This window comes from Biomphalaria glabrata, chromosome 15, assembly GCF_947242115.1.
Source record: "Biomphalaria glabrata chromosome 15, xgBioGlab47.1, whole genome shotgun sequence".
Lineage (NCBI taxonomy): Eukaryota > Metazoa > Mollusca > Gastropoda > Planorbidae > Biomphalaria > Biomphalaria glabrata.
In genome coordinates this window covers 7,109,758-7,136,218 of record NC_074725.1, presented here as the reverse complement: position 1 = coordinate 7,136,218, position 26,461 = coordinate 7,109,758, and the positions used below count along the sequence as shown (strand labels likewise).

The 26,461-nt window shown below is 37.1% G+C and overlaps 1 protein-coding gene across 3 annotated transcripts in view; it reads left to right on the top strand.

The window, feature by feature from the left end:
• Nucleotides 1–26,461, top strand: part of LOC106057160 (uncharacterized) — a 41,937-nt gene that overhangs the window by 2,667 nt on the left and 12,809 nt on the right. The window contains exons 1-2 of one of the 3 annotated variants that reach the window (XM_056011748.1): nt 8,205–8,535; nt 17,749–17,945. The exons of 1 other annotated variant lie outside the window; for it this stretch is intronic. The gene's annotated coding sequence lies outside the window, so the exon portion shown is untranslated. Of the gene's footprint in view, nt 1–8,204; nt 8,536–17,748; nt 17,946–26,461 lie in introns of those variants that run through there. One more of the 3 variants, XM_056011747.1, reaches the window with a different exon arrangement.

The following is a 26,461-nucleotide window of genomic DNA, read 5'->3' as shown; positions in this document are numbered from 1 at the left end:
ACATTTCATATTCCATATGCTAGGACAAATTCTTACAAGTACTCCTTCTTCCCTAGTACCATATGAGCATGGAACGGGTTGCCTGAATCATCCAGGAAAATCAAGGACTTAGCAGGGTTTTTAAGTTTCTAATTAATATGCACGACTAGAGTTAATGTTGACAAGACACAAATTTAAAAAAGCTCTTTTGGTGAACGCACAATACGGAAAGAATCTTGCTCTTGAGTTGGCAACAAGCTTAGAGCTACATGACCTCAACATTTCAAATATCTCACAGACTGCATAGATTTTGTCATTTCTCGCAGTAATTAAATAATAACGGGCATACGCCTGTAACGTGGCATCAGTAGAACGAAGAAAAATAATGTTCGCCTATTTCAACAATGATTTCCTGCTCACACATTTTTTTTAAAGCAGCCCAAAGATTATTTCAATAAAAACTAGCCACATTACTTTTTGTAAATGTCATGAGATCGTGTCAGCAAGCCAGCAACAATTCTTGATCCAATTGATATGGAAGGTTACATGTTTGTATTAATACTTTGTCAAAAGAAAGAGACAAGCCTCGATAGAGTTCACGCTTAGAATGATAGTGTTGTGTCGTTAAATAAATTATCAAAATATATAGTTGTAGTGTCATTATGTCATTATTGGCGGAGTTGTTTTTTTTTTTTTTGGGGGGGGGATTTTTTCTCTCACCCCATATCTATCTATCTATCTATCTATCTATCTATCTATCTATCTATCTATCTATCTATCTATCTATCTATCTATCTATCTATCTATCTATCTATCTATCTATCTATCTATCTATCTATCTCTTTCTCTCTCTCTCTCTCTCTCTCTGTGTATATATATACATATCAATATTGCCCTGGGGCAAGTGATGGATTAACATTAAAATCTCACAATAAAACGAAAAGCAGAATCTCATTTTGGCGACCCCCCACCACCCGGCTATGCCCATGAATGTCATTAGTTTCCAGTTGTGTGAATTGCTGATTGCTATTTACTGGTTTTGAATCTAGCTGCTAGTGTATGACCTAATGAAATACTCAGAAAGACGCAGAGATAAAACCAAAGACTTAGCAGAGTTAAACTCATTGATTAACATGCATGACTAGATTGACACGTGAAATGCGTAGGACGTAATTATCATCTTGTTTGAAGTAACGTCTGTAATCTATAAGATAAGAAGATAAGATGCGCAGGCGTATTTCATTTATGTATGAAGAGTAAGACAAAAAACATCACAAAACTCTAAATGACGAAGTCCAGGAACTGGTTTGTTAATAAGTTTAATTACAGAAGGGTGTTACATTTAATGCTCTGTCGCTAAACGATGAAACCTCTACGCCGAATGTCTTGACATTATGTGACTATACTCTCGACACTATCGTTATGTGATGTTAATATCAGTGTCGCGTTCAAAGCTCTTCCTCTGTGTGGTGCGTCGCTAAACTAAATTGGTGCACTACGTAATGAACGATTGGATCATACAAATAGAATAGAACGTGAGTGTGTGTGTGAGGGACAGTGTTAAAATTTGGTCTAGCAAATCAACATCCAGTCCATTACACAGTAACGCCAGATTGTAGAGGTTAAAAATAACAAAGATGAGAGAGAGAGAGAGAGAGAGAGAGAGAAAGATGACAGAGAGAGAGAAAGATGACAGAGAGAGAGAGAGAAAGATGACAAGAGAGAAAGATGACAGAGAGAGAGAGAGAGAGAGAGAAAGATGACAAGAGAGAAATATGACAGAGAGAAAGATGACAGAGAGAGAGAGAAAAATGACAAGAGAGAAAGATGACAGAGAGAGATGACACAGAGAGAGAGAGAGAAAGATGACAGAGAGAGAGAGAGAGAGAGAGAGAGAAAGATGACAGAGAGAGAATGAGAGAGAAAGATGACAGAGAGAGAGATAGAGATGACAGAGAGAGAGAGAAAGATGACAAGAGAGAAAAAGATGACAGAGAGAGAGAAAGAGAGAAAGATGACAGAGAGAGAATGAGAGAGAAAGATGACAGAGAGAGAGAGAGAGAGAGAAAGATGACAGAGATAGAGAGAGAGAAAGATGAGAGAGAGAGAGAGAGAAAGATGACAGAGAGAGATAGAGAGAGAAAGATGACAGAGAGGGAGAAAGATGACAGAGAGAGAGAAAGATGACAGAGAGAGAGAGAAAGATGACAGAGAGATAGAGAGAGAGAGAGAGAGAAAAAGATGACAGAGAGAGAGAGATAGAGAGAGAGAAAGATGACAAGAGAGAAAGATGAGAGAGAGAGAGAGAAAGATGACAGAGAGAGAAAGATATAGATAGAGAGAGAAAGATGACAGAGAGAGAGAGAAAGATGACAGAGAGAGAGAGAAAGATGACAAGAGAGAAAGATGAGAGAGAGAGAGAAAGATGACAAGAGAGAAAGATGGCAGAGAAAGAGAGATAGAGAGAAAGATGACAGAGAGAGAGATAGAGAAAGATGACAAGAGAGAAAGATGACAGAGATAGAGAGAGAGAGAGAGAAAGATGACAGAGAGAGAGATAGAGAAAGATGACAAGATAGAAAGATGACAGAGATAGAGCTAGAGAGAGAGAAAGATGACAAGAGAGAAAGATGACAGAGAGAGAGAGAGAGATTAGGAGGTAAAAAGGGAAAAAAAAGTTGATTGAGGAGGGAAAGTGTTCAAGGAAAATGTGTGTTTAAAAAAAAAGAGGGATTGAGAGACTGAGGCATGCTGGGAGAGAGGGAGAGGGAAGGAAAGAGTGACCGGGGGGGGGGAGACAGAGCGAGACACAATCTTCTACACAGAGAGGGCAGAGCGTGTGGGAGAGAGATAGAGGAGGGAATTAGAGAGGATAAAAGAGAGCCACTTTTCTATGTGTCAAGTTTTCCCCGTGTACTTTTCAACTAATGAATACCTCTTCTAAGTGCAATGGTTCTAGACATTTCTTCAAGCTTATGTCTGCTAAGTCTCATTGCCAGTCTAGTATCAGTAAGTCTCATTGCCAGTCTAGTATCGGCCAATCAATAGACACAGAGCGATTACGAAATGTTAGTGTTAAAAACAAAACAACCACAACACCCCCGCACACAAAACAGCAAGATCAACGTATACTCGAAGGACAATGTGTCTGTTGTGAATACCCTCATGAGAAACACCAACACGCACCAAGTGTTGTCAATCTAGTCTTTTTTTTTTTCATCAAATCCTCACACACCATAGCTGAAGATCTAGTTACAATTTTTTTTTCCTTTCGCGCTGTCTACCGCCACTCTACGCACCAGTCTAGAATGTCCTGACTTACGCAATCCCATCAGATTTGTCCCAGCCTAGTTTGAATTTTCAATAGTTAAACAAGCAAATTATATTTTAAAAAAAGGAGCTTATATAAGGGAAAGAACTTCACGTTTGCAGACATATTTCTCAACAATGTAAGATTTATTTCCCTTGTTCTATATCAAATAATTAATTGATTATTTTTTTTTAATTCATGTTTCTTCCAGTCGTAACCTATTTTTGTTTTCATTTAGTTGGCAACATTTATAATTCAATTCTCTCTTTTAACTTTCTTTTTCTTACGTTTTATTTAGTTTCCATTACATCGCCTCCATATTTCTTCTATCGCTTTTTTTTCACCTCTCACTAGTACTGTATTAATTCACATTTAAAAGCGTGAAACGAAGCGGTAAAATATCATATGTAAATTAAGAGCAGATTCGTATAATTAGCTTGATAAAAAAATGGATCTAGAATCTAGATGTATGTATACTGAAATTAACATGTTTAAAAATACAATATTCAACAATAAAAACATTTTATACTATACGCTACGGTTGGGATAGTTGGTATATATGTTTATTTTGCCCGGAGCACTCTTAAACCCACTTATAAAACGGCCTAGATTACAACACTCCCCCCCCCCCCACCACCACCACAACACAGTTTTCAAGCCCTCAAATTCTATGTCATTTTTTTCTACTTCATCCTACAAACGAATAGCTCGCAACCCCATATTAATAATAAGGCTTGTCTTCGAGTCCGAAGATCAGTGAGGAATGCAGTATTTCCTGTGAGGAATGCAGTATTTCCTGTGACGTACATATTTTGCCACACCCAGGGCAAGCATAACCATTTTCCGCAGGTGGTCGATTTAGATTTTCTTTTCGCCGTCTGCGTCTGTCCTCGGCAGCGGATTTTCGTTTGGTCTCAAATGTGTATCCCACGGCCTTTGACCTCCAGCTGTCTCGTTCTGAGGCCGCATGCAACCAGGTGCTCTCTTCTATGTCAGCTAAGGCAAGTTGGCGCCTATGCTGGTCTTTGAAGCGTTTCCGTGGGGCACCTCTGTTACGTCGACCACCTTTTAGCTCACCAAAAAAGACTGCCTTTGGCATACATTCGTCCCCCATACGGGATACGTGCCCTGCTCCAGCGTAACTGTCGGACCATAAGAAGTCCCTCTAAACTGTCCATACCGGCGTTCGCAAGGACATCGCTGTTTGTAGTGTGGTCTTGCCACCGTATGTTCATGATGGTGCGCAAGCACCTTTGGTGAAAGCGCTCAAGAAGTTTTAGTTGTGCAAAACACTTCTTAGGCCCATCAGATGGAACCTTCCATCTCCCTGCACTATAATGCCCCTCCCCCACATATACACACAGTATTTTCAAATGAAAGGATCCTTCTGGCGGAACAATTTGAAAGAAGAAACATCACTATTCAACTATTCACAACATATCCACACTTAACATATGTATTTGTATTTTGTCAATCATAGACCTAGATCTAGAGGGGCACCTAGCACCTTATTTAGAAATGTGTTCATATGTGTATATTGCAGCATTGTTTGTTGTTTATGTTTTGTGCGAAAGCTAAAGGATTTGACGGAAATAAAAAGAGAGTCTTCTATGTCTACTTTGATAAACACAGTCTTCGTTATTATTATCATTATTATTAATTAATGTCTACAGTATGTTAATGTTAATATCTATCTGTGACAACAGAATAAGAATAATACATTGTATCTTCTAATGAAATGGCTGTCTTTGAATTCTAAGAGAGTATTACAAACCGTATTATACGCCCCCCTCCCTTTTTCTAAAAAAAAACAAAAAAAAAAAAAAAAACGCATGCACGCACTGACACTTTTAATAGACAATTAAATTGTGACAATTATTAGGACTTTAAATTTGTGCTTTAGAATATAGGCCTACTTGTAAATTTAGATCCAGTGGTTTTAAAATTGTAAATACTAGATCATTTTGTATGCTTTATTTCTAAGATTGTAATGTCCATCCTGCCATATGTGCTTCTTGGTTCTACTGATCTCCATTTTGACTTAGGTCTTCCAACCTTTCTCTTCCCTTGTGGGTTTCAGTCAAAGTCTGTCTTGCAAAGTCTGCTGTTCTTCTCATTGTGTGTCCCATCCAGCCCCATTTGTTATATCGGTCTTTGTTTCACATAGGCTGTAGTTTGAGATATTGTTTGACCCTCTGACACCATCTATATGACGGAAACATTTGTTAGTGAATGCCTGGAGATTGTCTGTATTATTAGCTGCCCCCATCCCCCCCCCCCCAAAGTCTTTTTGCGTCAGATATAAGAACTGTTTACTCATTTGTGTTGAAGTTTCGGATTTGAGTCTCTTTGACATACATATTTCGTTGAAATATCGAAAGTCGTTATCTGCTTGAGGGCTCTTCAAATTATCTTTTCGTCTTCTGCAGCCCTTATCCTTATCCATTATCCTTAATGAAGATGTCCAACCCACCTTTAAGTTTTGTTCCATATAGAAGGACAGCGTAACAGGGTTGTTGCCTGGTCGTGCGGTATGCGCGCTGGACTTGTCGATGATCCCAGGTTCATGCCCTGCCTGCTGCCATCCCCCGTCGTCCTGCGGGAGGTTTGGACTAGGAAGTAAATTATCTTCAACTCTGAAGGAACATCCGAAACATGTAAAACATTTTACAAACAACAAACTAAACACACTTTCTGGAAGACCAGGTGATCAGTCTGGAAGACCAGGTGATCAGTCTGGAAGACCAGGTTATCAGTCTGGAAGACCAGGTGATCAGTCTGGAAGACCAGGTGATCAGTCTGGAAGACCAGGTGATCAGCTTCATGCATTAGATTTATATTGACGTAAGTTCATTATTCTTATCTTATCATTTACAGACGTTCCTTCAAAACAAGTAAAGTTCCCCATTCAGACCTTGTGATCTATAGGACAGATGATGTAAAGGTCATCTGTTTCTGTGGCCCAAGGTTAAAGAGGGTGTCATGTAGCCAGCACAACGACCAACCGCCTTTAATTTTCCCCTACTAATGTCAGGTACCCATTAGAGCTGGGTGGACTCAGAAGCGCCTTAATGATATCGATAAGAAAAAAAAATCCCAGTCTTCATCAGGATTTGAACCTGGGACCCCTGGCTCGGAAGCCAAGCGCTTTATCTGTTTCTCTCTGAATATTTTTATTAAGTTGTGTTTTTGTATTTGTAAGTTTGTGTGTTTGTGTATTATTGCTGCTTCAAAAGTTAAGTGATTTTACAAATAGTGTTTATTCAACTGTTGTTATTTATTTATCAATCTCGCGGCTCTATTTTGCGTCTGTTCTTGTTTTCTTCAACATTAGAGACTATTTATTGACTATTGTTTTGTTAAGCTGTCTGGTGTTTAAGTGCACTTTTGACAAATACTATTTAAAACAATGGTGGCAAAGAGATTTTTGATCGAAGGACTATCACAATGTTTTAGTGATACGGAGAGCAGGAGTTGAAAGGCTGTTTCGATATTCAATCTATATTCAGGCCTACTATGAATGACTGTTCTAACCACGCATATTGGATGAAATTATTTAAAAACAAATCTTTCAATTCCAAGCTGATTGTATTAAACCATTAAGTTAATACATTTTTGTACATTGCTAGAGTTTGCATTATAATGGTAGAACAAAACGAGCATAATTTGGAAATAGTGAATACATGAATTATAACGATACTATGAAGTACATGACTGTACTGACTGACTGTACTGTGTTAGAATGTTGTGTGTTCAAATAAGGTTAGAGTAAATCTAAATCAAATACAACTTTGTTTTATCTCCCTGACATTTTAAAACAGTATTTGTCAGATTGCACAATTGATAATAAAACTGCATAATAACCCGCCAATAGGCACGCTCTAATACTCTTGAAAGTTGCAGAGATCCAGGAATTTCGATTCAGTGATAATGTTATATAGTGGCAATGTCTTCGATTCCGAGAAATTAAGGAGTGCAGAGTGTTTCACACAGTTGCGTATTTCTCCACATCCGATGCAGACAAAACCGCTGTCTTCTGGTGGTCTATTTAAGTTTTCTTTTCGTCTCCAGCATTGGTTTTTCTTTGGGCCACAAATGTGTGTCCCGCGGCTTTTGTGAGAGCTCTCCAACTGTCTCTTTTAGAGGCCATCTGCTGCCAGATACTTTCCTCTTTTCTAAGTGAGCGCGAAATGACGCCTGAGCTAATCTTTATAGGGGGCACCTTTGTTACGCCGTCCTCTTTTAAGCTCGCCAAACAGTGTCATCGTTGGCATGCGCAGCTATTGAATGGTAATGAATGCATCTATTCTGGCAATGTACATAGTCATGTGAAACACTGCATTCATCATTAATCAGTGGAATGAAACATATTTCCATAACTCAATTTCGGTCACATCTCTTATTATATTATCTTTTATTATCTATTATATCTCTTATTTTATTATCTTAGCACAATCTTTGGTTCTTACGTTCTTAGCCTACTTAAAACGACGTCCAAAATGAAAATACAAAAAAAAATTATTTTATACAAATATAAACATTTCTACTTACCCTAAAAATAAATATTTTCTAAAAGTCATTTGCTATTTCTATACTTTATTTAGTAATGAGAAATGAAAAGTTCAGCATTTTAAAACTGCATGAGCAAATTAAAACCAAGTTAGGCCTATCTTTTGGAGTAGTTCTCTTACAATTCTTGCAATTTATTGGTGTCATTATGATTTCTTCCACAAGCGATCCCAGCCTTTATTTTTTATTTTTTTTGACTAAGTTCCGACACTTCTGTAATAAGTCCCCTCCCAATGACTAATGTGTCCGCCTGTGACTCTAATTTGTAGTGTGTTGTATTCAATCCAGCAGCTGTTTCTCCCTTGTTAGTCTCGCTCGATCCTGTGCTAATGATGCACGCTGATAAAGTCATGAATGAACTGGAGGCCACCTGACACACGGGCCTGTTGGACTAGATAATAAGATTGGCCCGGACTAGAAAGCAGTCATTGTTTACTATCTCTTATAGTAGTAGACCTATTATTAACAGAAGATACCGAAGTACATGTCTGAGCCGGTCATAAATTTTGATTTAACCAATGCACTTCTCTTAAGTTTCTAAGCTGTATGGTGACGAAGTCATTTATTTTTAAAACAAGGGGACCACTAGGAGACGCTGTTTTGTAAAATATTTAATTGTTTTGTGAATTTCTTTGGTCAGATGTAACGAACTTGGATTCGTCATTATAGATTTACGGGTGAGTAATATGTAGGCCTAGTTGTCTTTATTAAAACGCATAAATAAAATGTTGCTTTGTAAAGCATTGAAGCCAATAGTAGGCCTTATACAACAAAAAAATTACTATACGAACTTCAATTTATACGCACTGTTTTATTTACGCATTTATGTGTACAGTTATGTGCACTCGCTATGACGTACCCCCGCTTTAAAGCACCCCCGCTTTAAATAAAATTGCACTCCGACCATGGAATGCTCCGACTTAACACGGAAACCCTAGATATTTTTTTTTATTTTATTGGCCTCCTTCAGTAGTAGAAAGACTATGGTTCATGAGTTGAACGGTTCATCTCCAACACTTTTTCAAATGGATGTGGAGCCCTATTTTGGACAGACACTCCCGTCCACAAATATTGCATGTCAAGGTTTTCACTTTGGTCTTCACTTTCGCTTGTCTTCAAGAATCGAGGCCCAGGTTTTCTCGCTGTCCATAGCTTTCTTGGTCACCGTCTCTCTCCAACTAGTGCGGTCCAAGGCTATGTCTTCCCAATGGTCAGTATCAATGTTCAGTGGATTTTAAATCCCGTTTTATCACATCCACATGTTTGTCGTGTGTCTATTTCACAAAAGGAAAAGTACGTGCCAGTTGTTCAAAGAATGGTTCTAATGTTTCCTATTTGGGGATGATTTAGTCACTTCATAGCAAGAAATTGTATGTTCTTTTAGTTGTCAACTATTTTCAACTAATTCTTTAGAAATGAAATACAAATTAGTAATTTAATAAGTAGTGGAAATAAAGTCAGAAATTGGAATATCAAAAGACGACTCAAGAATAGTCACCAGGATTGGAAAATCGGAAAACAAGGACATCTGGCTACAAATACAATTGACAAGGAAGTCATTGCTATGATTGATGTAAAGAAGAAAAACGACGGAAGGATAAATTGCACATATTGTTTCTATACAATCAGAATATTTGACATTTTGTGACTATTTTAACGACGAGTATTTATTGAATCTAAAATTCCCATAAGATGATGTTAATGTTGTGTGGATTGTCACAGCTGTGTGATTATCTTGTTTGGTTTTTGTTGTTGATCCAAATACTACAGTACGATCTCTCATGTGCTGGACCTGGAGCAGACTATGACAGTGATGTATAGACACCCAGACAGACATCAGTTGACACCAACACTACGAAGACTCGAGAGGAACAATAAACTTGCAAACAATAGGGCTCAAAATACCACGGTCAGTGATACCGGCAGGACACATCGCGGATCTTTAGATTTATGTAGGGAAAATGTGGTACTAGCGGAGTCCGGGTGACAAGACAATAATTAGAGAATAAATTAGACATAGCTTAAGGACTATAAAGTCAGAAACAGTTTGAGATAAGAGGGAGACGACTCAAACACGACTAGGTGCTGGACCAGACCGATGTTGTAGGAGTCGATGTCGTATTGGTATATACGACTTGTGTTGTGGTTGTTAGATACAGGAACAGTATCAGTGCTTCTCTTAAGGACACACGGTAAGACGGAACTATTCATCTTTTCTTTACTGTACGTAGGAAGTTATGAGTTGATTCGTTGATTAAGTACTCGGCTATTTGTAAGTGTCTGTCAACTTATATCTAGGTGACGGTCAGAGACGGTAGATTTATACAAGTACATATAACATCAAGACTATACGGACTGTGACGTGGGCTCCAGGATCCGTGCTAAAACAAGAGAGAGAGAGAGAAACTGTCCAGTGTGGCTTGCTATTTGTACCCAGCATCAATGTATATGTAACTATGTTGTTTTAGCCTTTCATGATTAGATAACTCCGAATCTTTCGTACCATTATTCATTTCTTATGTGTTTGTATTCATTACATTGTTTTATCTTAATTAATCAACCAAATTAACCACATTATTATCTCAATTATCTCCAATTTTGGTGGTTAATATATCAATAATTAAACACCTGTTTTAATGACCCTATTGTGTTCGGAGGTCCTAATTTGTCACATTAGACATTGTTGTGTTATTCGTTTCATCGTCACCTTTTTGTATTAGTTTCAATCATTATAACTGGTTGGCTAGACACGGCGAGAATCATCCTAGACATCTTGCCATCAAGAGCTGATAAGTCGATATTCAGTTTCTTGACAGATAAAACTCATAACCGAAAGTGTATCTATAATGTTGAAATGTTTATAAATGTTTTAGAAAACCGCGTAAAAGATATATGCTATTTATAAGAGTAAAAATTACTATTAGCACCTTTGTGTTTTGTTTTACAGCACACCTGCCATAGTGCACCCTGATCAGATTCATAAGTTATAAGATGTACTTAATATCTTAAAATGTCTAGAAAGGAGTGAGCTTGACTTAATGATATGTCGAGACCAGGAATATACAAAATGCAGCTTTAATGTCTGGAGCCATAAAGGAGTATACGAAATTTTAACAGCCAACAGAAAAGCTGTTTAATAGATGTTTATAACATTCACTTAATTTATGTGGTCAACATTCTTTTTCAGAAAATGCTTCTTGCCTTCAATATTTGGTACAACAGAAATAATTTTTTCGTTTTAAAATTATAGCTCTTAGATGCGCATCTTAAGATGTATTGCCAGATGTCTTTGATTTTTATCTATCTTTGCTTTAAACAAATACATTTTAATTTATATTGTCACAAGGACATTGTTATCTCTGGACCGAAGTAAGTGGGCCTATTAATTATCACGGCTAGACAGAAACATTTGATAGCGCCAACGGACCAGTGAATAATTGAAAAGTTATTAAAAGTTAAAATGAGAAAAAAATCCAGCGCATTGTAATATAAGACTGTAATAGAATACTGCTAATATGTTACATTATACACCAGCACTCTTTTTTCACTGTCTTCTCTCCCTCTCTCACGCTTTCTTACATTCCGTCAGCCGGCGTTACACTAAGGGAAAAAAAAAACAGTTTTGATTTTCCATTTTTTTTTCTAATTATTAAACGGGTGGACTTGTACCTAAATATCAATTTACGTTGTTATTCTGTTTTTCTGTGTAATCTATGTGATACATCTTGGCTCTAAGTAAAAAAATAACTACCTGAAAACAGAAAAGGGAGGTTACTAGAATACCTCGGCGAGTTATCTTCGCGTTTCACAGGCAGGAAGTGAAAGGCGGTGAAAACAGTTCTTTAAGGCCTTTTCTATTTCTACAAAGCTTATGTGGACTCAATCTGTCTGTCTTTGTCTGTTTGTGTGCCTGTCTGGTCAAAATTTGTACACGTTATTTCACCCAATCTCGGATCAAGCTGAAATTTTGCACAATTATTTCTTTTAACTGACAACACAAGAATCAATTTAAAAAAACAACAGAACAACAACCAACCAATTAGTTAACCAACTATTAATAATAAATTATTTTGTTTGGTATCTCAAACAAGGGGAGAAAATAGTACTTGACTGAAATGGTGATATAAGATGAATTAGTCCCCATTTGTCTCTGTGAACACAAAAACGAAACAGAAACAATAGATAACTATACAATCTTACATGTTCATACACTCTTCGCTAGCAGAGTGGTTACCGCGTTGGCTTGAGAAGCATGAGAAGGCTTTAGAGCACAAGCTAGATTACGAATTCATGTCGTTCCCATTTAAATACATTTAAAAAGCGATCATTCAGATACCCCGTTCTTTCTCCCCCTTTTCAACTGGTTCAGACGTGATAGGATCATAGCTAAAAGCATATATAATTGCGCTAAACAAAAACAATTGATAAAAAATAATTTCTAATCGCACAGATTTATTATAATTAGTCTAGATCAATTACAAATTTATTTACGTGACTGGTCCAAACTAGTTGATACATATTAATATAAGCTTTGTTTTTGTCTTGAATCGTTTTCAAGAAGAGTTGGGGAGAAAAAGACTGCTGACATTCCTTCTGCCTAAATATAGGCTACATCCATATAAGTTGTGAAAGTTTGTCCTTGTTTCGTTTTTAGCCACCCTCCAAAAGGAGAAAAAGCAACTATTAGTTTTGTTTGGTCTGTCCGTCCGTCCGTCACGTTTAGACCTAAAAAATATTATAAAAAATCAGGTTTGCAGCTTGCAAAGTTCTGGTGCAACGTCTATATTTTTTATTTTCTAAAAGCGAACCGTTTTGTTTTTAAAATGTTCATTTTTAGAACTATTTACTATTTATAGTAAAAAAAAAAACACTTAAAAAGGGGATGCTTGTTGCTTTTTTTCTTCCAGAAACATTTATACATGCATGTTTGTTAATTCCTTAATAAAGTTAATTAAAAATATAAATAATACGAACTAATGTGCTTTCTGTCTGCCAAACATTTACATTTTTTTTCATAGAATGCATTTTGTATGCACATTTAAAGGGTCAGTTTCACAACAAAAATTTCCTAAATGGTGTTTAGTTTTATTTGGCTTTCCACTATGTAGATACATAAATGTAACATAGTCTACAAAAAGTAACATTGTTCCAGAGGCCACGAATTAGAGAAACTTCCCATCCCTTTTGTCCTTTGGTAAACCTTCAAATAATTATATGATTATTTGACCTCATACTAATGCTAAATACGCTATAAATACATATGCTAAAGTAATAATAATAATAATAAGGCTTGTCTTCGAGTCCGAAGATCAGTGAGGAATGCAGTATTTCCGTGGCTGCGCATCCCCAGCTGTGACCTACATATATTGCCACATACAGGGCAAGCATAACCATTGTCCGCAGATGGTCGATTTAGATTTTCTTTTCGCCGTCTGCGTTTGTCCTCGGCAGCGGAAAATCTTTTGGTCTCAAATGTGTATCCCGCGGCCTTCGTGAGTGACCTATTAATAAAAAATAAAACATGCTACATAACTCAGATCGACAATGTCATAGGCTACATTAAGTCAACAGAGAGAACGAAGACCTCTATACAATTAATGTATTCGTTTATAACATGTCAAGAAACATGACTCTGAGACAGAATTGGCTTGTCATCACAAGAAGACAATCTCTAATCCACTGCCTAGCACCGTCAAACACACATACACAGCCGCCCTCGGTGTGACATTTCTTCATGCCTAACGTGCTTGACAGCCTGTCAACATCTCACAGAGCTGTGGGTCGAGCTGACCCTTTTTTGTTCTCTACGTGAGTACTAATAATGTACTTTTTCAAAGGGGCTCTTGGAAGGTCTAGCTACTATAGTATTGCGAGAAGGAAGATAGTTATCTCATTTGTTTCGCGAAAGGGGATGGGGCCCAAAAGAATATGCAGATTTATCAGTAGCGGGTGTAGTTAGCGGGGAGCGGTGTCAGGGGTTTGCATCATATTTTTAAAATTGTTATTAAGAATTGTCAGCTTGGTGAGCCTGTCGATGTAATTTTGTGTAGATGGGATGTGTAGATATGCGTGTATATTTAGATAGAAGTGTGTCTTTAGATAGACGTGTGTCTTTAGATAGACGTGTGTCTTTAGATAGACGTGTGTCTTTAGATAGACGTGTGCCTTTAGATAGACGTGTGTCTTTAGATATACTTGTGTCTTTAGATAGACGTGTGTCTTTAGATAGACGTGTGTCTTTAGATATACTTGCGTCTTTAGATAGACGTGTGTTTTTAGATATACTTGTGTCTTTAGATATACGTGTGTCTTTAGATATACGTGTGACTTTAGATAGACGTGTGTCTTTAGATAGACGTGTGTCTTTAGATATACTTGTGTCTTTAGATAGACGTGTGTCTTTAGATAGACGTGTGTCTTTAGATAGACGTGTGTCTTTAGATAGAATTGTGTCTTTAGATAGACGTGTGTCTTTAAATAGACGTGTGTCTTTAGATAGAAGTGTGTCTTTAAATAGACGCGTGTCTTTAAATAGACGTGTGTCTTTAGATAGACGTGTGTCTCTAGATAGACGTGTGTCTTTAGATAGACATGTGTCTTTAGATAGACGGTGTATGTGGGATGTGTACATAAATGTGTGTGTGTAGGTGGGATGCGTGTGTATCTATGTTGGATGTTGAGATAAACGTATGTGTGTGTGTGTGTAGATAGATCTACGCGTATATAGGTTGGATGTATGAATATACGGGTGTGTGTTCAGGAGGTGGGTGCGGGTAACAAACTTTACCCTGAAAGAAAGGGCGGAACAATTTTCAAAGTCAGTTTCTGTTTTTGCAAACAAATATTTAATTTAAATTTTGTTTGTTTATTTCAAAAATGCCAAGCATAGTTATTGCATTATCTATAGGTCACATGATCAGTGATGCTGTTAGCGCCTAAGCAGACACATTAAAAACAATATACTTTTTAAATACATTTTTTACAGTGGCAGGTAAGGTAGGTGTACCTTCGTTCTTGTCTTGAACTTGCGCTGTTTATTACCAGTAGGTAAGATTAGATAATCGATTAGAGTCGAGATAGAGCATTATTTAAAGAACGACCAAAAGACAGATGGTAATCTCTTTCCGTGTTTACTAGAAGAAAAAAAAAAACAACAGAAAGGATTTTTGGTTGGGGCACACTTTTTTTTTTGTTTTATTTTAAAGAAACCAATTACTGCATTTTAATGGGAATGGGAAGCGTGGTCGAGAGGCTAAGTACGCTTGAACTTGGCTTGGGTTGGCTACCTATGATGGGGGCCCGAGGCTCGACATCTGACTAATACAGCACGGAAAACCTTCTACCAGGTAGCCTCCACCCACTGGTGTCACAAACGAGATTAGCGCTCTGAGCATGCAATAAGCATGAAAGTAGCACTATATAAAAGCCATAATACGATTTTTTAAAATTTTCTCTACGTCTAGCAATGAAAACAAAGCCTGAATGTTGTAGGGAAAAGAAGAGCTCTTTGTTCGTATGATGCGCTCTCCCGGTGAAGTTTTCAACATTTGAAACTAAATTTAAACATTTGAAACTAAATTTAAACCATACAATCTCGAGCTGCATATTAATATCAAATTAACATGTTTCTATATTTGTCAGACCTACACAGCTATGTCTGTACTTCTTTGTGCTAAGATTAATTTGTTTACCTTCACACTATCAGGGGTTTCTATTTATTAAAAAATAATCACGTTGGTAGACAGCTATTCTTTTCTGGACTTCAAATGCTATAATATGCTTGCTGTAGGTAAATATTTGTGTGTGTGAAATCAGGCCTTAGTTTTATCATTTTGGTGGAGCTGATTAACAGCAACAGAATTAACTGCATGGGACAAAAAGTACAATTTACATGATAACTAAACATTCTTGGGTGTTCCAAAGTATAGAAGAGACCAATTTGTGGGCTATTTCTAGATGTGAATTGTGAAAATAAGTGCAAGGCAATGAATTTATACTTTGACCTAATCAAAGTTGTTGTTTAGAGGCTAGAGTCTTTTCGCATTGAAGTCCATAAATTAAATCTGAAAGTCAGCAAAGCATTCATGAACACGAATTTGTTTAGAAAATATATTTTCTTGTGACAAATGTCTTGTCTTTGTGTGTGTGTGAGACAAAATGTCATGTGTGTGTGCGTAGGTGACAAAATTTCGCAGTGTCTTTTTTGTGTGTCTAAATTTCGTGGTCTTGTCTGTGGGTGTGTTTTTTAATTTGTGTATGTGTTTATATATTGAGAGATTTACTTTTACCTTTACCTATCCCTTAGTCTGTTGGACCAATGGGGCACCAGGCGAGACTTTTCGACCGTCTTTCTCCATTCCTCCCTTTTTTTTTTTGCCTTGTTTAGAACCTCTCTCAATGGCAGGCCCGTCCATTCTTTAATGCTGTCCTCCCATCGCTTTTTCTGTCTGCCTCTTCTTCTTTTCCTGGCACTGTTCCCTGAAGGAAGATCTTTGCGAGCCCCGTAGATCTTGTAATGTGGCCAAAGGTTTTAAGTTTTCGTCTTTTTACAATAGTTAGCAGGTCGTCATGGGCTCCGATCGCTACAGTAACCCTGTCTCTGATTTCTTGGTTTGTGATGCGGTCTTTGAATGTGATGCCTAGGATCCTTCTGTAGCATCTCAATTCCATTGCTAGGATCCTCCTCTCAAGCTCTGCATTCAACGTCCACGACTCGCATGCATATATTGAGAGATAGTATGCAATTAACAAGCGTCAGCGTCTTATCTTATATCTTTTAGACTCTAGACGTTACTTCCAAAGAGATAATTACGTCCTATGCATTTCTTGTGCCAATCTAATCATTCCAGACAATACTAATCAAGGGTACTTATTGTGTATACTCACCTATAAATTAAGGACTTACAATTTTTTAATATTTTTTTTTTTGGCTTTGGCTAAATTATAATTGTACATCGCTATCCCCCTCTAGTGATCATTTGAGTGTTCCATGTTACATTTAATTTTTTAAGGTTATATACCTGCATACCACACTTCATATTCATCTTATGACCTGACATGAGCGGTCAGATTTTGTTTCTTATCTTATGATCCGGATTGTAGATTTTTTAATTTCATTGTCTGTTATAGGGACTGTTATGTTTATAGGAGTTACCGTTATTGGAGCTATCGAAAACAAAAATAAATTCATTTGACTAGTATGTAAATATTTTTGTTTTTACTGACGGCTCTTAGAGACTGTTATCAAATGGAGACAAAGCCATAACTATCAAGCTACGTGGTGTATCTGGTGTAGAGAGTAGGGAAGCAGGCCTGTTGATAAAGAATACATTTTTACAAGCATGTCATAATTTTTGCTCACTTTTTAGCTCCGTAAAATCAAATTTATGAAGAAAGAGCAGCTCGCTTTCAATAATCTTTAGTAAGAACATCTATCTTATCAGATCTTATAAATTAGAGATTATCCGTCAAAAGAGAAGATAATTACGTCCTTAGACCATTCATGTGTCAAACTTTGTCATGCATGTAAATTAGAGACAGATCTCCAATACTTCAGCGTATATTCAAGGTATCTGTTACTTATTTTGTAACCGTCATACTTCTGTATTCAATAAATTAGAGTTATCTGTCCCTCCCCACTCACGCTATTCTCACTTCGCAGCCTCCTCTAACATCTCGATCCGTTGTCCTCTTCCACTCGCCTACACTCGCTGCTATCCAGCTCAATTTCCCTCGGCCACCACCACGACTTACACCGCTAAGTATCACTCAGACAATCAGATAACCACTTCAACACACACATACACACACAGACGCCCAGTCAGCCTCTCACATTTCACACTCACGCACCTGTACATTGTATTTAGTATTATCATGTTTCTTCTATTAAGCTGAGATCGATGCTGGCATGACATGCTTAGGTCTGCACTCTGCCGTGTACGTGCATATTTTGTGTACGTAGTGCAATAAATCTGGACTTCTCACTGGATACAACTTGGCTAATCAAAGAACTATAATATTTGTTCATTATAACTCTCAAAAACTGCCGAAGTCACGTGACGTTCTCAAACTTGAAAATGATGACATGGTAAGACAATTAAAGTTCTTTTTCTTTCAGTTTACATCGATTCAATGCGATTTACAGACCCTTATGATAAAAAGATCATTTGTCACATTTGCTATTTTCAATGTCTTCTTAAGTAAACTAAAGTTCCCCTTTTAGACCTTGTGTAAAGGTCATCTGTTTCTGTGGCAAAACGACCAACCGCGTTTACTTTTCCCCAACTAACGTCGGGTACCCATTAGAGCTGGGTGGACTCAGAGGCACCCAAAGATCCCGAAATTAAAAATCCCAGTCTCGGTTCGGAAGCCAAGTGTTTTACCGCTCAGTCACCGCGCCTCCGTCTTCTTAAGTAAGGCAAGGTATTTAAATTCTTATATAATGTTCAGATAGTTGTTACACATTTATTATTACGTCTTAAGCTATTTAGCAGACGTCAATGTGCTCTGGTCCAATCTCTGTTGTTGAAATGTGCGAGGTAGAGAGTATCTGGTAAAAGGTTTCCACGGTGCCTTTAGGCCCCTCAGCAAACACATCTCAGCAAACACATCTCAGCAAACACATCTCAGCAACACAAACACATCTCAGCAAACACAAACACATCTCAGCAACACAAACACATCTCAGCAAACACAAACACATCTCAGCAAACACAAACACATCTCAGCAACACAAACACATCTCAGCAAACACAAACACATCTCAGCAACACAAACACATCTCAGCAAACACAAACACATCTCAGCAACACAAACACATCTCAGCAAACACATCTCAGCAAACACAAACACATCTCAGCAAACACAAACACATCTCAGCAACACAAACACATCTCAGTAAACACATCTCAGCAAACACAGCCCGTGTTGGGATTCGAACTTTAGCCCCTTGGATAACTAACCAATCGTTGTTGTTGTTTTTGGTTTGAACTAATATACTACTCAGAAGTTGGCCTAGATCTATATAGAAATCTAGATAGTGAACAAAAAAATGTTAAAAAATAGCCTACGTCTTTACCTTTAAATCAAAATTATTCATAACAAAAAATCAATTTTTTTTGTGTGTGGAGGGAGGGTGGGGGCAAGTCAGGGTATCAAATCTACAGCCTGTCTTGTCTATACATAAATACTGCACAGGATGGTAGGCTGGAATGATTCAAACTCGGGACCATCAGTCCACGACAGTCTACCTCACGTCCAGGCAGCCATTCAGTTGCCTTGAGTTATATCTACCTGATATTAATCTTTCTCTTATTAACGTTGTATATGTAGTTAATTAGCGAATGTTTTTTTCTGCTTCTAATTTGCAGACTAAATGGCTCAAACTTCTGGGGTTGTATTAATCTCTCAATATCGGGTTGAAGTGATAAAATGCTCTACATTCTATACTAGAAAGACAAAACAGAAGGAAAGTAAGGGAAAAGATCGTGATGGTAACAAGTAACCGAGATGATATTAATAATATTGAATCACAAGTACTAGGACAGAAAACTGAAATGTAAATTAGCAATAATACATAAAACGCTAAATCGAAACACAACCTAATAAAATACTCAGAAAGACAAAAATATGAAGGCACATTTTTTTAAAATTTCATATGCTAGGAAAATTTCTGCAAGTGCTCCTAAGCAGTGCCGTATTTAGACTTGAAAAGACCCTAAACTATTTGATGTATTGGGCTCTTTATAAGTACAGATATTATATATCAGCGATAAATATTTCTTAGGAGCTCTAAGCTATAGTTAATGTTGCCTATAAGTAAATCTGGTCCTGTGCCCCTTCTTCCCTGGTGCCAGTAGAGCATGGAACGGGTTGCCTGAATCAGCCAGGAAAACCAATGACTTGGCAGTGTTGAGTGTCTAATTAACATATACAAGAAAACTGACACATGGATACGCGTAGGACGTAATTATCTTATTTTTTTTAAAGGAACTTCTGTAATTTATAAGATAAGATAAACCAAGTCACAAAAAAAGTTGCCAAACTGTCTTCATATGCTGTTGGTTGTCTGCCACGTGGAGCATCGATTGCAGTTGCATGCTGGGACAGTAACGCTTGATGATGTTGAAAAATCCTTCTGTGTGTGTGTGTGTGTGTGTGTAGGTTTGATTGTCTGAATATATAGATATGACTAACTGCCGTGACTGAACGATTGGGGAAAAGGTTAAAGGTCACCAGTCTGAAAAGATCATTACGCCGTCTGGCGAAACACGAAAGAAGAAGATTTAGTTTTTCCAAACGAAGCAGTCATCAATATAATCCTATTTCTTTTTTTCCCCTAGTGTAAAGTCAGTGCATTATTTTTTGGCAACTAAATGTTTGAATAGCCTAAAGGTCATCTCAACTATTTGGGAGATTAGTTGCTTTGTTAATAAATCAATGTGACTCTATGAGCGCAGTTCTAAGTGCGCCAGACACGTACATACCTGCAGTCCAACACGTTTAGAATGATTACAGAATTTATAATTTCGTTAAAATAACATAATTTTTTTTTTCAAAAATTAAAAGAAAAACAAAAGCAGCTGATGGTTTGTGTGTGATTGTGTGCGTTTATCTGTGTATGTGTGGGGAGTTTAGATAAAAAAAAAAAGGTTTGTACTTGTCTTTCTAAACTTTTTCAGATTTAGTTTTTCTTTTGGTTTAGACGAAATGTACTGAAAAACTCGACTTTATTCACCTTGAATGTTCTGATGCATTAATATATAAAGTTATGGTCTTCGATTCCGAAGATTAAAGACGAGCGCAGTACTTCAAGTGATCACGTTAACCCTTTTGCGACTGGCATATTTTGCCACACCTTATACAGCCAAAACTGTTGTCCTCTGGAGGTCTATTTAAGTTTTCTTTTAGTCCGTTACAGTGGTTTATTTTTGTTTCTATTACATGTATTGGATGTATTAGATGTATTGGATGTATTACATGTATTGGATCCTTCCGAAGGGTTCGAACTTCGAGCCTAACACCATCGAGACCACCAAATGACAGTCCAGAGCGCATACCTCACGACCAGGCGGCTATCCAGTAGTCAACGACTACAGATGGGCAAGCATACTGAACCACAGCCTTCACCTTCTTTACTGACCTGAGGGGGTTTGCCGTGGAAAACAAACAGAACATTGTTCTTGTAACCTAACAAACAAACAAGGCTATTAGATGGGCAGTGTGGAGCAGCAACAAATGTGTCCCGGCCAGTCGCCGAGGCTCATGGTCAAATCAGAAGATAGACGTTTTAGTGACCATCTGCCGGTTTGGGGCGGGAGAGAAAGAGAGGAGGGAATGGAAAAGGAGAGGAGAGCTTACTGAACTGAAAATTACAACCTGGCTCCCATGCAAAAAAAAAAAACAACAACGTATAAATTATTACTTTTCATTATGAAAATGATTACTTTTCACTTAGACCAACTTTCTTTTTTTTTAAACTTGGCATTAAGACATGAATCCCAAACACGAATTTTGAGCTGCAAATGAAAGTTTTATTGACTATCGAAAGGGCAAAGGTGGTGGGAGTAGCTGGCCACTTAATAACTCTAATCGAGACCAATGGCTATAGAGACCAATAGCTCGTTGCCACGTCGTACAGACCTGTGATTGGCAACGAGCAATTGGTTTTCACAGCCCACAGGTTGCTATGTTGCAGGTCTGTGTTCAGGCCTTCTATGGGTGGTTGATCCTGCCATGGATTCAAAAATGAATTAAACACTGAGTTCAGGTAAGCAGTTCCAAGACCACTGTGTCAGTCAACAACAAATCATTAATTGAAACAAGACTGTCACGAGGTCACGATTGAAACCTACTTATTTGGTTCCACTGCTAGATATTATTAGAGAATGAAATGAATTTAATATTTTGAAAATGCAATTTGAAACCGCTGGGACTAGAGTTTTAATCAAAACATTGTCATGAAAGAAAACAAATTAGATTTGTACAAGGTTTTCAATGTCTGCAAACCTCTATTATCTTCTCGTGGCAAAAACAGGATCAATGTTTCATGGCTTGGTGAGGCTAAACCGTCAAATGTTTAGGATTATAGTCAACGCCAAAACATAGTAAATTGTATCTATAGGGGGTGGGAGACATTGGTGAAGATGTGAAGATGTAAGTATAAGAAAATACAAGTTCCCTTTCAGACGTTAAGATCTATAGGAGCAGATGATGAAAATGTAAAGTTCCCTTTCAGACCTTGTGGTCTATAGGGCAGATGATGTACAGGTCATCTGTTTCTGTGGCCTACAGTTAACGAGGATGCCATGTGGCCAGCACAACGACAAACCGCCGTTACATTTTCCCCAACTAATGTCAGGTACCCATTAGAGCTGGGTGGACTCAGAGGCGCCCGAAGATCCCGAAATTAAAAATACCAGTCTTCACCATGAATCGAACCCCGGACACCGGTATGGAAGCCAAGCGCTTTACCGCTCAGCCACCGCGCCTCCTTAAAGATGTAAAAATCATCTATTTCTATGGCCGGCAATGAATATAAGACAGAGCAATAAGAACAAAGCCTTAAGATATTTAGGATGAAAACACCGGTGGGTAAGTGCATGTAAATTATATACTCCAAAGGCATTAACTATATACATTTGACAATAAAGATTCTGGGATACTCTCTATCATTCTTCGACCAGGACAGTAGGGGAAAAGACTGTAACCTGTCCATAATAGTTTCTCTTTGTGCTATAGTGTGAACACAATTTTTTACATTCAATCTTTCCATAATTTGAATTGGTTATAGCTCTAACTCTTAAAATTAGAGATTCTTCTCTTTAATGGGAAATAATATAAATAGCTAGCTATTTGGTGCATCCGGTTTACAGAGTAAAATAAGTGTGTAAGCTTTGCTTTTTTTTGAAACGTTATATGATAACTTGCATGCACTTTATGTCTTTGTGCTGCCCACATAACGCTCTGCTCGTTAACCGTTGGCCAAAATAACAGATGCCCTTAGATCGCAAGATCTGAATAGGGAACTTTACTTTACCAATACTAAATTATAGCTTTTATATAGCGCTACTTTCATGCTTATAGCATACTCAGAGCGCTATGGTCAAATCTATTGTCAATCTGTGGGTAGGGGGTATCTGGGAGGAGCTTTTCTTTTTCATTCAACACAACTCGGGTGTCGAACCTCGAGCTCCCTTCAAAGGTAGCCTCTTGGCCTCTCGACCACGCTTCCCACTATACTACTATACTTTAATATATAGATCTTTTATTAATTTTATTATTTCAAAAGCTTATTGTGGATTACCGGTGTCTTTTCAGCCTGAAAGTTTGAGAAACACTGACGCTCCCCGCCCCTAAAAACTGAACTGCAATGATTCTGAACTACCCATTCTTTCCAGCTATGCTATCAGTCTTATAGATTTTATAACAACATACTTGCATCATAAAGAATCACCCACTTGTCATAGCGTACACTTTACTCCTGCTAACTTTTAACAACAGATGTACGCGAAGGTCAATGCCAGCTTTGTTTTTTGTAAAGCTACACTTACATATATGTTGTTTTTTTTTGAGCGACTCAGAAAACTTTCTTCAGCATTTGAATACAAAGCCATCTTTATCTCCCTTCTCAGCAAGGTGTAATTTTGAATTTTCTAATAACGATTTATGAACTGAACTTTTAAAAGTTGCAAGTAGGCCTTATTGTAAATGAATGCACTAATCTTGAAATGGCCTTGTTAATGTACACTTCAGTGAATTCTAAAGCTAGAAAAACGCTACTTTATGTATATGGGTTAGGGGTGGTTTTAAAAAGAAGAGTCTGAGTCTGGGGGGAGGAAGCAGGCAATTTCATATAATACTTATATAGCTTATATGTCGCAAAGCTGATGTTACAATGGCATCAGGCTTATCTAAGTGGAATAATTAAATATTTACAGCCACACACAAATATATATATATATATATATATATATATATATATATATATATATATATATATATATCAATACTGTAAGATTTATTCCCCCTTTTCAATATCAAACAAAATTAGGTAATTGGTGAACTTCTGTACTTCTGTATTGATTGATGTGATGTCATCGACTAAAAAAGTTTCAACTTGATTCGAGAATGGGAAGTGAGAAAAATAACGGACCCTATATTTGTACCAGACAGACAGACAGACAGACTAGTCAGTTGATATAAGCTTTGTAATTAAATGCAATTTTAATTGCTGCAAAGGTAAAAACATCTACCGAATCACATAATTCCCGACCTTCTCACGTCACACAGACGCACACATTGGTATCAAATTTTTATATGTAAACACAATAACCCAAATTTTTCATTTGTTTAAATCTACTCTTACTATATGTATAAATATTTTGGCCAAATAAAAACAATACTTTTAAAGCATTTTTTGCGTTCTATACAAGAATCACGTGACTTTGTATACAAATATCAAAAATATATATCAGTTTATCTTGTTGCACTGAAGCATTTTAGTCTAATAGAATTGTAATCTGTAGGAGTAACATTAGAATTATGTATGAATTAAATGAAATACGTTTAATTGGTAGAGAGTAACTACAAGAATACAACAGAATATCAATGCTTTGCTGTAAGCTTCTTAAATGGCCACATTGTGTGACACGAGTCTTTATTGGTAGGTTACAAACAAGCGTTCTCAAAAGGGAAGTAATTCGAATCAAATTATTAACTAGCTAAAGGTTAAAGTAGTCTTACAAATTTAAAAAAAAAAATAAAAAATAAATAGCTATTGCGTAATTTTATTCTATACAGAAATTGTGCAGATGAGCTAAGTGCTCCCCCCTTTATTTCCAAACCCCACGCAAAAGTTAGAATAAAATACGACCAAGCCGAAATTTAACAGCATGGAGCGAGACATTCTATTCCAAACATTCTTCACAACAGTAACATCGATGACTACATCATTCCCCTATATTTAAGATATCTAGAGATGTAACATCATTCAATATGCATGTATTAATAGGCGCAAATGAAAATACGTAATTGCCAGCATACAAAATAGGGATTCAATTACACGTTTTTGCTCTTGTCTTTTTATTAAGCTAAAATTTTATGAAAATCTTATGTAAATGATGTTAAAACAATAATGGGAGTTTGGGTTTATGAGGCGGCCCTTGTGGGTCAGTTCCATTCACACATTACGCTACATATAACTATTATATAAGACAAGCGTACATGCCAGGTCCACAGTTGACGATAAACAAGAACTGCCGTTTTAATCTTGTGTTAAAAATATTTGTTTCTATTTGCATAAAATTTGCATATTTTTTACAACACAAAAGTGCACACTTGAAGAAAGACATAGTTGCACGTCAAAACAAATGTTTCACATAGTATATTTATTACGTGCATGTGACATGGGGCGGGGCGTGGGGTGTGAGTAGTAAAACGCTTGACCGAGGGGTATCGGGTTCGAAACTATTTTTAACCTCGGGATTTTCAGGACGCTATTAAGTCCACCCAACTCTAACGGGTATCCGACAGTAGTTGGGGCAAGTAAATGCGTTTGGTCGTTGTGCTGGCTCCATGACACACTCCTCAACCGTCTCCCATATACAAAAAAAGATGCCCTTTACATCATAGAGATCGCAAGGTCTGAAAGGGCACTTTACTTACATACATGTGACGAATACCAAAACATTTTCTCTTTCTTTAATATTAAAAAGAGTAGATATAGATTGAAAGGAAAAAATCCTAGAGAATATTGACGTATTCTTACGAACAAAAAAAAATAAGATTGATAATAATTACGCTAATATTGACGAGTTATACAAGTTTCATCTCAAAATGAACCATTAAACTGTCTTAGTAACACATGTATTGCTAATGTTAATAGGTCTATATCAAACTAGAGAATCTGTTTATTATTATTATTATTATTTATAATGTAATGTACCAGTTACATCATTATTACTTTTCTTTTCATTTGGATTATTGTGAGTATGCTATTTGTATACTGTTATTATTTGTAATGAATTCACCCAGATCTCCCTTTCTTTCTTCTCCCAGCCCCTCCCATTTTCCCACCTGGTCCAGGTAAGTGATAGGATCATGGCGTATTGAGAAAGTTAAAAGCATGAAAATAGCGCTACGCAAAATGCAGATCTGTTATTGTTGGTCTAGATCTATTACAAACTTAATTACATGACTGATCCAAACTAATTAATACAGCTACACTTCGTATACGCTTTTTTTTTTAAAGTATTGTTAATGTCTTTCTTCTTGTTTTTTGTTTTTAAATCGTGTTTTAAAATATTGCGAACGTTTAAGTAAAAAGAAATTCAAAAGGGCATTTCGTTTCTTCTAACATTGACAGAAGGGCGGGCAGACAACACAAAAGTAAAAGCGCCTTTCACCTGCTAATAAAGGAGCTTTTACTATTTGCAATTCTTATTGGTCAGCTTGTCTTGCCTAGTTTAGAATTTTGGCATCAGTTAGGTTACACGCTGGAAGAGTTTTCTTTCTTGTCACACACGGTCCTTGACTTATTCCTTGGAATCTGGAGCGCTGATACCTCGCCCTTGACATTAAGGAATAGTACGCCCATCGTGACTC